At 55.7% G+C, this 12117-nt stretch overlaps 1 pseudogene; it reads right to left on the bottom strand.

Moving 5' to 3' along the window:
- Positions 1-570: 570 nt before the first annotated feature.
- Positions 571-12117, bottom strand: LOC147571831 (gasdermin-A-like; annotated as a pseudogene).

Consider the following 12117-nt stretch of genomic DNA (forward strand, 5'->3'; position numbering starts at 1 on the left):
CAGGCGGGAGGACAGCGGCGGGCAGCGCACGTTCGGGAGAGATTGCAGAGCCCTTCGTTCAGCTGGGGAAGGGTCCGGCAGCTTTCTCCAGAACAGCGAGACGATTGTTACCAATAGCCGCCTCACACAGTAATAGCCGACAGCCAAGCCCCGTTGTGAGCACTCTTATGTACAACTTTTAAGTCTTCGCTACGGTCCAGAGCTGGGGATTCTTCTCCCCGTTTCAGAGGGGCTGATGTTGGAGGAAGAGGCACAGGGAGGGGAGTAACTTGCCCAGAGCTACACAGCTGTCCGAGGTGGGGCCGTGGATGGAGACGGGCTGTTCTGGATCCAGCTTCTACTGCCTCTCATGGTGGGCTCGTGGATAGGGCCCAGGCCCAGCCCAAGGTGAGACCCTAAACTAACCGGCGTCCCTGCGCCCCCGGGTCTGGGTGACTAATGTCTGCAGACCAGTCCTGAAAGGGGTGGAAGGGAGTGTGTGAGCTGGTCCTGGTGGGGCCTCATAGTCCGCTGTGGCCCAGAGCGACCGGTACCCTGGGGGAGGCCGTGGCACCCTTCTCAGGCATTGGCCTACACGGCGGGGTCAGCCGGCATCTGCAGCCCTGTGAGGGACCCATAGAGACCGGTGTGGCACCAGGTCAGGCTCCCACATGAGTTAGTGGCTGGGCCCCTGCATCTCCAGTCCACAGCTCTCCACCAGGCTCAGGGAGAGGGCTGCATTCTGCAGGGATGAGAGGACTTCCGGTGGGAGGGAGGAGGTTGTTTCCTCCATCGGATTAAAGTTGGGCTCTAAGATGCACACCACCTGCAAGGAAGCATCCGGAACGGACAGACAGGTCTCCCGGGTCCCGCATCAGTGGAACCCACCCTGAGGGTGGGAGCCTGGGGCCAGTGCTCCCGCATCCCCCACCATAGCTGAGGTTTGGCAAAATTGGGGACCCAGGTAGTGTACCCCCGACACCGTCTTTCCTGCCCTGGCTGGAGTCATCGGTTTCCAACACTGCCCGGTGGCTCCCAGCCACTGCCGGTGCTGTTCTGCCTGGATACTGCTCCCCTGGCTTTTCATCCATGCAGTCATGAACTGCCTGAGAAATGCCCCCGAGCCCTGTGGTTGGTGTTGCCATAGCCACCTGTTTGAGCGGAAGCAGGCACTGTCTCTTGTTGCTGGTTTGCACAGTCCCTTAACCCAACTGCAAGGGGTCGAACCTCTTTCACCTTTGTATTCTCAGCCCCAGCATTGGGCCTGGTGGCACAGGGGTGGGCTCAGCATAATCCACGAATAAACCCGTGCATGACTGAATGCGGCCCACCCAGCAGAGGCTGCACAGGCCTGGGTGCTGAGGAGTAAGAGCCAGGGAGTGCTCCTTCTGTGAGTGAGGGCTGATAAAGCATCCTGGAGGCTCTCACCAGCTTCATTTGCTGGGGTACCATCCCTCTACCCAGGGCCTGGGCCAGCAGGCAATGTTGGGTGTCACTCAGCACTGTTGAGAGATAGTGAGGGCCACCGAGCGTCAGAGTCATGCTGTGTCTCTCCTCGTGGGCCCTGGAAGCCCAGGAAAGGCTGGGATGCTGGAACCCTAAAGTGGAGAGAAGTCCCATTAGGTAGCTTCGGGGCCATCCTTCCCTAGAAGGTTCAAGAAGGTGGGAACTGAGCCTTCCCTGGAAGTGCTGAGTGGTCTTGAGTAAGTTGCCACCCCTTCCACCCCCTCAGTTTCGCTAAAACATGATCCATGAAGGGTATATGGCAGGCTTCACCTTACACAGGGCTTTGTGAGCTGGTTACTAGCCAGGATAATCGTGGTTCCTCATCCTGTCCGGGAAGGAACTAGGACGAGAACCCAGGTTGGCCTTTTCCAAACATGAAGCCCAGTCTTGGGAAACAGCATCCTTCTAGGCCCATGGGGCATCCATGCAGGGGGAGGGAACTAATGGATGTTGGGCACCTATGATGTGTAGACATGTGTTGGATAGATCCAAGCCTATGGGTAATACAGGCAATAACTCTTGCCTTTGTGGCACTTACATTTCTGGCAGGGGGAGACCAATGATAAACAATAAACTCAATTAGACTCATGAATATCTTGAGGGAGGAGTATACCAGGCAGAGGGAATGTGCAGTGCAAAGGTCCTGAGGCAGAAGCTGGTCTGAATTGTTCAAGTAACACCAGCACAGAGAGTTCTGTGGTTGGAGTGGAGGAAGCAAGGTGGAAAGCCGTGAAGGCCAGTGGTAAGGGGACTATCAAGGGAGAGCTGATGGAGGCCTGTGGGGTCTGAGGCCTCTCTGTGTGTGGTGACAGGGCCAAGGCCTTGCTGGTCAGCAGCACTGGCAGTTGGGAGGAAGCACTGGGAATCTGCTGGGCACTTCGGCACCTGTCCATCATGGAGCCTTCAGAGATGAGGCTGCTGCTGCACTACCATCCCCCAAATCTCATGCTGGTTCCTCTTTTGGAGGATTCTCACCCAGAGCTATACAGGGAAGGGAATTCTGGGAAGCGAAGATCCCAGCTTCCCAAGGTGACAATTGAATAGCCCGTTCCAGTCTTCAATCCCCTTGTCCTGCCTGTCCCAGTACTTCTGTCGACACCACTGGCCACCAGCGTGGGGAATCCTGTTCCTGGCTCCTCCCGTGAGCCTTGCCTCTGTTCTGGGTTGGAGCAGGGCCCCTGCTAGACACTCTCATGCCTTTGGCAATTCCCTGTCTGTATTGGTGTGATGTCTGTCTCTGTTACAGACTGAAAGAGGAGAGTGGAGATTTCCTAGTGCCTTGTTGACACACACTGGGTGCTCAGTAAATCATCGCTGAAGGAAGGGCTGGAGTGTCCTGCGAGGTGAGTGCCACTTACCCTCACTTAATGCACAAGCAAAATCAGGAAATGGGGGCTGTGCTTTTCCATGCTGACTTTTGGCAGGGCTTGGACACAGAATCAGACGCAAGTGGGCATGGCCTGGGACCGTCTAGAGCAAGGGTGAACAGCAGAAGGCCCGCTTGGAGAGTGTGGACAGGGAACACAAGGGCTGCTGGGCAGGGGCCTTGGGAAGCCTTCCCTCTGGACTCTTCTCCCACCCCAGCCCCTTGTATATCCCTCTTACCCAGGAGAGCTCCAAGAATGCAGAGGATGGCCCTGCCTTTCAAGGCCAACAGTCTGCCTGAGGGGTTCCAGAGAGTACTTAGGATGAAGCCCCCAGGGCCACCGAGCTGTCCCAGCACCCCAGTGTCCAGGGCCTGTTCCAGCTGTAGGGCAGGGGCAAGGGGGAGCAGGGAGAGACAGGCTGCAGGTCTCCCTCTCTGCTCCCTGACCCCGCACCCCACCACCCAGGCTCCTGTTCCCCATCTACTGGCACTGTGTCCCCTCTGACGCCAGTGAGGATGGAATGAGCCTGGGTTCTGATGCCAGCAGTGCTGAACCAGGTCCCTCTTTTGGGTTTTAGTGAGCAAATGTTCAGGGAGTGTCTGACACAATAGCGGGCACAGGGCTGTGCCTGGTCACCCCAGGGCCAGCCTCACCATGCCATCCATAGTTAGGTGCTGCTGAGACCCAGAACGTGTCTCACTCCTGCCTCTCGTTCCCCTGTGCCTCCCTGGTTCTTTCCTGGACCCCAGTCCCCAGGCCCTGGTCTGGCCTATGGGTCCCTTACCATGTCCTTGAGCTCCTGCAGGGCCTGGGGGGCTGTGAGCAGCTCTTGGAGGGCACCTCACAGCAGGTGCCGCAGCTCTGGAGGCAGCGTGGCCGGGTCCTGCAGCTGGGCACCCACCTGCCTTCGCGGGCCCTGGAAATTGGGCTCCTCACCCAGGGCCTGTGGAGAGAGACTATAGGCCCCCACTGGTTTCTGTGCCCAGGCTCCCTGCCCAGGGCCAGCCAGACTAGATCCTTCAGCCTAACCAGGAGGTCCTGGTGTCACAGTCCTGTCCTGATGAAGCTTCCGCCTGATGCAGAGCACAGCATTCTTTCATCTGCCTCCTTCTCATTTCTTCCTCTCCTCCCCTCTCCCCTCCCCTCCAGCATTTACTGAGTACCCACCACATATGGGGTGGCAGTCATGGGTCCTGTCCTTATTTCCCTATTTCCCCTACCTCACTCTTCTTCCCCTCACTCCCCTCCCACTCACCCCTGCTCAGGGCCCATGCTTCATGGGCCCTAGAAGATGGCCTTCCCTGCCCCGAGTGACATGGGGTGACTACATGGTGGTGGGGAAGGGACTCCCAAGAACGGTGTCAGGACATTGTCTGTGGGAAGGGATGACTTCTGCTTGGGTTCCAGGCCCTGGGCAGGGCTACTCACCTCCACAGACAGGAAAGCTCTGACAGAGCTTTCCTTCAGGCAGGTACAGAATAGCTGTGTGGGAGCACAGGTAGGGCAAAAGAGAAAGTGCCCGAGAGGAAGACAGACAGCAGTTATGGGGTCCTACGGTGTACTGGCCATAGAGCCAGGGACCTCACAGCTTTCCTCCTGTGGCCTCACAGTACTCTGTAGGTAGCAGCCTGAGCCCCTTTATAGACGAGGATGCTGAAGCTGGAGATGTTTCGTAACGTCTCCAGGGCCATGCAGATGGCAGACAGCAAAGCCATCATTCAAACCTCAGTGCACTGGACTCTTAAGCTCATGCTTTTTTCAAGAGGGTGCGGGTGGCCAAATCTTCCTCCCCCAGCTAAAGTCAACCCTCAGATTCAGCAGGCCAGATCTGAGCACCCGAGCTGTCCTGCCCTGGGCTCAGTCCCCAGTCCCTCTCTGGGCTGCAGCACTGATGGGAGAGCAAAACTCCCTCCTCCCACCAGTCACTCCTGGGCCAGGGATGGGCAGGACCACCAGTCTGCAAGATTCTTTGTGCTAATTAGATGACACCAACCTTCCTCCCATCAAGTGCAGCTCCCCCCTTGTCCCCAAACCCCGGGGCCAAGTGGGACACGGACTGGGTAGTAAGCCCTCCTTGACAGCTGAGCTCAGGGCTGCCTCTCTCTGCACGTCGCATCCTTGCAGCAGCTGCCAGAATGTGGACCTGGCTGGCTGAGTGCTCAGGCTCCTGGGAAATGGTCTCCCTCTCCCTCCTCCTGCCCCTCTGCCTGCTCTCCCAGAGGGAGACTCGTGTCTCTGCTCCTGACCTCCAGCCTCCACTTACCCCAGCAGTTCTCTTTGATTACTAGCTGAAGCACCCTGTAGGCCGAGATGGTGCCCTGGGGGATGGTCTCTGTCTTCTCTTTGACCATGTGGCTCTGACTCTGGATCTAGGAGGGGGGCAGGGAGAATAGGACCTCAGGTCCCCGCGGGATTTGAGAACCTGCAGGAAGGTGGTTAGGGGCAGCAGGAACAGGGGATAGGGAGGAGGGACTGCCGTGGTCTCTCTTGATCATCAGCATAGGGGCTTCAGAGGTTGGAGGGGAGAGGAAAATCCCACAGCACGGGATGGGGGACCCTGAAGCCCAGTCAGGACAGCAAAGTATGTTGCACACAAGATATTTCCAGAAAAAAACCCAAGGCATTCTGGGGTCAAAGCAACACGCATTGGCATGATAAAAACTTCCCCCAGTAAAGAAATGGGTTTCACTTGGTGTCGTTAAGCACTGTCCAGAGTTTGGAGTGCTGGCTTTGGGAACTGCTGAGCTGGAGTCCTGAGGCCCTGCGGTTGGATCACCTCCAAATGCTCTGAGACCTCCCCTGTCCCTGGCAGGTGGAGAGTGATGTGGCTCGGGAGAGCCCTGGGAGGTGGAGGCCCCCGCAAGCTGGGACTCCTGACGTCGTGCCCCTGGTGTCACATTCCCGCCCTCCTCCTACAGGGAAAGTGCAGATTGAAAACAACAGTAAGAGAATGCCTCCTGTCCCCTGGCATGTAGCTGGCCTGAATAAGGACTGTGAATCCAGCTCCCCCACAGCTAGACGAGGCTGTGTGGCCAGGTTCTGGCCAGTGGGATGTAAATGGAGGCGGTGTGTACCGGTCCTGTTCTCCCTCCTGGCTGCAACGTGGACGTGATACGTGGAGCTGGAGCAGCCATCTTGGACCAGGAGGTGACAGCCATACACCGAGGTGGCAGAGGGACAAAACAGAGCCAGGTCTCTGATCACCACTGTCTGCCACTGCAGCCCTTAGGCTCCTATCTGGACTTTGACCTAAGAGAGGACTCCTTTTCTGGTTGAGAGCCACTGTCATTTCAGGATCCCCATCACTTACCACTAGGGTGACTAACTGTCCTGATTTCCCACGGAAAGTCCTAGGTCCCAGGGAAGTCCTAGTCTCAGGCAAACTGGGAAGGTTGGAAATGCTACACTGACCCTAGTCCCACAGCACACCTGGAGTCACCTGTAGTGAGAGATCAACCGCAAATATTTAATCCCAAGGTGGTTGCCTGCTCCCCAGCTGCTCCCACCTCCCCTTACATTGTCCCCTGTCTTTCCCACAACTGCCAAGTGGAGCAAGGCTGCGTGTTTTAACATCTCAACCCTTGATTAGAAGGCCAGCCATCTGCTGTGTTCAGAGGCGGTGCTGCAGTGTAACTAGCTTTTAAGCACGTGGATGTTGGAACCAGGTAGGCCCAGGTCTGGATTTTAGCCCCAGCACTTGCTGGCTGTGTGCTCCTGAGCAAGCAGTTTAACCTCTTGGAGCTACGGGTTCTGTACCCCAAAACCCTGACCTATGGTACTTACGTTATGGAATCATCAGGAGGAGTGGATGAGAAAAATTTATAGAGAACATTTTGTACTGTGTTCTAGCTTCTAAAAAGTATTTAGCAACAGCAGCTGGAGGTGGACCGATCTGTGACCCCTGCTCACCTGCGTTCCTGTGGCCCATGAGAGGTGAGGCCGACTGTGATGCTGAGTCTCGCTTCATTTGTGGGAGATGAGAGTCCCAGAGCCCCAGGATGCTAGCGTGGGACCCACGCTTCCTGTGTCACGGTGGGGACCTGAGGCCCACAGGTACTAAATGAGCTAAGGACTGCGTTGGTGAGGAGCAGATCTGGGCCTTAGAGTGGCTCAGGCACCTTCCTCACACTGTTGCCTAATTTAATCTTCCCCTGGTTCTGCAGCCCAGCCTCTTGGGCTGGAGCCAGCAAACTCGGAGGGTCAGGTGACTGGGTCAAGGCCACACGGCTAGCCAGGGGCAGGGCTGGGATTCATACCTAGGTACCCCTGGTTCCAGAGCTGATGTAAACCCCCTAGACTGTGGTAGCAATGCCGGCAGCACATAGAATCACCTGAGGGAGTTCTAAAAATCCGAGCGAGTGGATCCTCTTCCAGTCCAGTTAAACTAGAATTGGGAGGGGGGCACCTGGGTGGCTCAGCAGTCGAGCATCAGACTCTTGATTTCGGCTCAGGTCATTATCTTACGGTTCGTGGGATCGAGCCCCGCGTGGAGCCCTCCGTTGGGCACTGTGTGGATAGCTCAGAGCCTGCTTGGGATCCTCTCTCCCTCGCTCTCTGCCCCTCCCCCCCAACACGTGCTTTCTTTCTCAAAATAAGTAAATAACCGAAAAAACAGACTTGGCAGGGGCAGTGTTGGGCACTGGCATTTTCAAATAAAAACCAAAATAGCTTTCTAGGTGACTCTAACCTGTCATCAGAGTTGAGAACCATAACACAAGCACCTGGGAAGCCCATTCGTGTTTAGAGGGGGCGAGTCTTAGTGGGGCAGCCGTTTGGCAGGAGTTGGGCTGGAAGGGGAGCTCTTCGGTGGCTGTCAGCAGCCCCAAGGCACACCCTGCACCTTTGCATGGCCCGGCCCAAGGAAGGCCAGCTGTCCCGCTCCCTCTGCGTTGCTGAGGCTCTGAAGAATGGTGTTCCGCGTGTTCTCCATGGCCTGTCACCACATACAGGCTCTCCTTCTTCTGGCTTTGCGGCTCCCTGAGGAACAAGGGCTTCGGAGCCCTCAGTTTCCTGCAAGGGCGCGTAGGGGCAGGGTGCGAGAAGCGGTGGGGCTTGGGAGGGTCTCTCCCCTGGTGTGGCGGCCTAGGCCTGGGGACTGCTTGTTTAAGGTCACTTGGGGGTGGTTGGAAAAGTAGAGAAGCTGAGGGAAGTGTGATACATCTGTCTCCTACAAGGTTTAAAATGTCCAGGGGCTCCTCGGTGGCTCAGCCAGTTAAATGTGTGACTTCGGCTCAGGTCACGATCTCACAGTTCGTGGGTTCGAGTACCGTGTTGGGCTCTGTGCTGACAGCTCAGTGCCTGGAGCCTGCTTTAGATTCTGCATCTTTCTCTCTCTCTCTCCGCGCCTCTCTGCCCCTCCCCTGCTTGTGCTCTCTCTCAAAAATAAATAAACATTAAAAAAGAAATGTCCAGACCAGAGGCTACCATGTGGCCTCTACAAGCTGAACTGGACAAGAGGCTTATGTTTGTGTGGCTCGTGGTGTTCAGAATTTTTCACATAAAATTGGTAGGTTTCGCATACAAATCTTGATTTCTGGCTTCTCTTAAAAAATAGTGCCACTGAGGGGCACCTGGGTGGCTCAGTCGGTTAAACATCTGACCCTTGATTTCAGCTCAGGTCATGATCTCACAGTTTGTAGGATTCAGCCCCTGTGTTGGCCTCTGTCCTGACAGCATGGAGCCTGCTTGGGGTTCTCTCTCTCTGCCCCCCTGCCAAAAAAAAAAAAAATTGAAAAAAGAAACCGGTGCCACCAAGCTCACATTCCTGCCTGGCAATAGCCCTGGCAGCCACCACTCAACATCAGGCAGGCCTGTGTCTCTGGTTTGCCCCAGTCTTCAGCACGCCCTGTTGCCTCACGTACGGCAGCTGCCACATGGCTGTTGTTTTTCCTGGCCCTAAAACATCTGGGTTGAAATCTCTGACGTAACATAAGCCCGTCCCTGGGCCTCTGGACTCACGGCTAGTAGTGGACTCTTCAGAGGGCCTTTGCCTGAGGCCTCCAGCTGGTCAGAGCCTGGGGTTTTCCTTTCCTGCCTCCTGATTCCTACTCCAGCCTGGAGGGCCCCTGCCCACAGATAGACCTCAGCCAGGAGAGCCCGGCCTGCTAGGCTGGCCCACCCGACTCTCCTCTCTTCTCCGTTAGAGTCTCCCGGGTGAGAGGGGGAGCCGTGAGTGTCTGTACGGTCAGTGTGGGGTTTTGGGTCACCCCACTGCTCCTTGTCTCCTTCCCCGGCAGCCCGGGGCTCACACTGATGGCCCCTATCGTGGCTCCTGCCACCGTCTCCTGGATCTGGATGGGTTGGCTCCGGGTCACCTCCGTGGGAAGAGGTCCAGAGTGGACCCAGGTAGCAAGGGAGGCAGGGTTGAGTGTGGCTAAGGCCTCAGTCCTGGGTTCCAGTTTTGCCTCCACCACTTACTGGCTGGGTGTGAGTGACCCCGAGCAAGCCAGTAACTCTTGGAGCCTCAGTTTCCCCATCTAGAAAAGCCGGGGGGGGGAGGGTGTTCAGGGGAAGAATGGCAGGGTCTTCCCCGAAGGGTCTTTTGAGGATTAACCGAGGAGCTGCCAATGTGGTCCTGGCACACAGCAAGCACTTGATCCCTTAAACAACATTATTGTTGTTTAAAATTATCGTTACTTCTTAACACAGCTGGGGACAGGAGGAAGAAAAAAATAGGTTCCTCCTTCCCCTACATGGAAGATGGGTGTCTGTGGCATGCTCCTGGCCAGGCAGACCGGGGTCTGTGTGTCTGGGCGGAGGGTGGGTGTCAGCTTTCTCAGTCACATGAATCTCTTTTCCGTGGCAATCTGCCACCCACAGGCACCACCTGAAAGTACCTGGTGGTGGTGGGGGGCGGGGCGGGGGGGGGCAGGCTCCAGCGCGTTCATGAGGGAGAATTCTGTGGGGATGAGGGAGGTGTCCCAAGCCAGGGGTGACATCTGTGCTTCTTCCTCACCAGGCAGAAGGGGAGAAAGTGTGGGGTGCTGTTCAAGCTGTCAACAGGCACCAGCTCACCTCTCCTGGCCAGTTCTCTGACCACACTCTTAGTGTCCCTTGCAAACAGGGACGATACGTTTCTGGAGGGGTGAAGAGGCAGGTGTCATACACAGCTGTGGGGACCTTGGTGAATGCCATCAGCTGGACTGAATCACGAACAGAAGTGTGAGGAATGGGGAGCCCTGAGCAGATTTCTCCCAGGGCTGGGTTCTGAAGTCAGCAAGGTGGGTAGAAATCACAGATGGTCAAAACCACCCCCAAAATACCCTTTAAATCATTTCCCTCCTGCGGGCATGGGACCCGGAGGAGCTCCAGGGCCAAGGACTCCCTTCTCTTAATTTTAGAACACGTGTTCCCTTGGGAACTAAATCCCCCTGCTACTTGGTTGCCTCATCTGTGAAGTAGAAATTTACCCAGATTTATATAAAATAGAGATAATTATTATCTATAACAATACTTCCTCTAGTGGACTGTTACGAGGACTAACAATGTTGATGTTTGTAAAGTACATACCACATGGTAGATGTTGATAAGCTGTCACCCTGGGTGTTCTGGCCTTGCTGTCTTTTCTGAGGTAGTGGGGACCCAGGTGGGTGGGGGGAGGGAGAGAAGAGATGGGGGTGGCATGGGAAGAGTACAGAGATTTCCTTTCTCTTCTCCCTCCTCTTAGCACGCATGAGTTTTCTGAGTAGAAGCATCTAATGTGAGCCTCTCTTTCCCCCTCCTCTGGGCCCCCTGTAGCATTTTGTTCCTGTGTCTTTGGTGGCCTTTGCCATTTGTGTGAGCACCTTACTGAGGTAGGCCTGGGAGCACTGAAGGTTTGTGAGCAGGGCAGCGACACTGCGAACCAGTGCATGTGTTTTAGGACTAGCACTCACAGCCCACTGGAAAGGGGAGACTCGAGGAGCTTATGACCACGGTCCAGGGGAGTGTGACCACAGGCTCTAGTGCCCTGTGGGGGCCATCCTTGTCTTCAGCCCCTGGGAAAGGAGGCAAGTGAGGGGCCAGCTTCTCTATCAGGCAAGGTGCCCGGGGGCCCACAAAAATGTTTTAATTTACTTTATTATTATTATTTTTTAATTTGTTTATTTTTTTTTTTAATTTTTTTTTTTCAATGTTTATTTATTTTTGGGACAGAGAGAGACAGAGCATGAACGGGCGAGGGGCAGAGAGAGAGGGAGACACAGAATCGGAAACAGGCTCCAGGCTCCGAGCCATCAGCCCAGAGCCTGACGCGGGGCTCGAACCCACGGAGCGCGAGATCGTGACCTGGCTGAAGTCGGACGCTTAACTGACTGTGCCACCCAGGCGCCCCTAATTTGTTTATTTTTGAGAGAGAGAGAGAGAGCGCAAGCATGCGGGAGGAGCAGAGAGAGAATCCCAAGGAGGCGCTGCACTGTCAGTGCAGAGCCTGATGCTGGGCTCCAACTCAGCAACCATGAGCTCATGACCTGAGCTGAGACCAAGAGTTGAATGCTTAACCTATTGAGTCACTCAGGCACGCCTAATTTACTTTAAAATCAGAAGAAAGAAATAAGCTTGTGGGTCTAAGAGAATGGCTTACTACACAGTATTAATATATTCATCTTTATGCCAGTAGTCTTTTTTTTTTTCTTTTCTATCCAACTTAAAGCCAAAGAGAAGCATACATATTGTTGGCAATGGGCCAACAACAGCCTTAAATGATAATATTTGATATTTCCACAGAGGAAGGGGTGCCGGAGATTGACCGCGGCCTGGGGAAGTGGGAGCCGACTGGGCCCCCTGACGGGCCTGTAGGGGGCACCCAGAAGCGCATCAGCTCAAGCTTGCCTAAGGAGCTCACCTAGGGAGCTCTCCTAGGGGTAGCAGTGGGGGAACCTGGGGAGTTGGTGCTGAGGTCAGGTTATGAGCAAGAGGACCCTGCCGGGACCGCCTGGGGGCAGCAGCAGCTAGGATTTGGGGAGGGGAAGTGGGATGCTCTCCAAAGGATAGAGGGCCCAAGAAGGAAAGGCCTGGAGAGGTTGGGAGAAGCTGTGGACCTTGTTGCAGGCCTGTCCTCCTGCAGGGATCCCCCTGCCTGCGCCCCCTGTCCAGCCACCCCTCCAGGACCCGGGGTCCCTGGCTCCCCATGCTTACCTGAGGCCCCGGCTGGCTGTACCAAGGACAGTGGCGGGCCGTCCAGGCCTCCAGGTTGAGTCCCATGCAGGAATTCTCTAGAAACCATACCCAGCGCCACAGGGTTTTCAGCCCTACATGGGGGCGATCTTCCAGCTTTCAGTAAGGGCAT

Source organism: Puma concolor, chromosome F2, assembly GCF_028749965.1.
Source record: "Puma concolor isolate L17-30 chromosome F2, mPumCon1.1.hap2, whole genome shotgun sequence".
Lineage (NCBI taxonomy): Eukaryota > Metazoa > Chordata > Mammalia > Carnivora > Felidae > Puma > Puma concolor.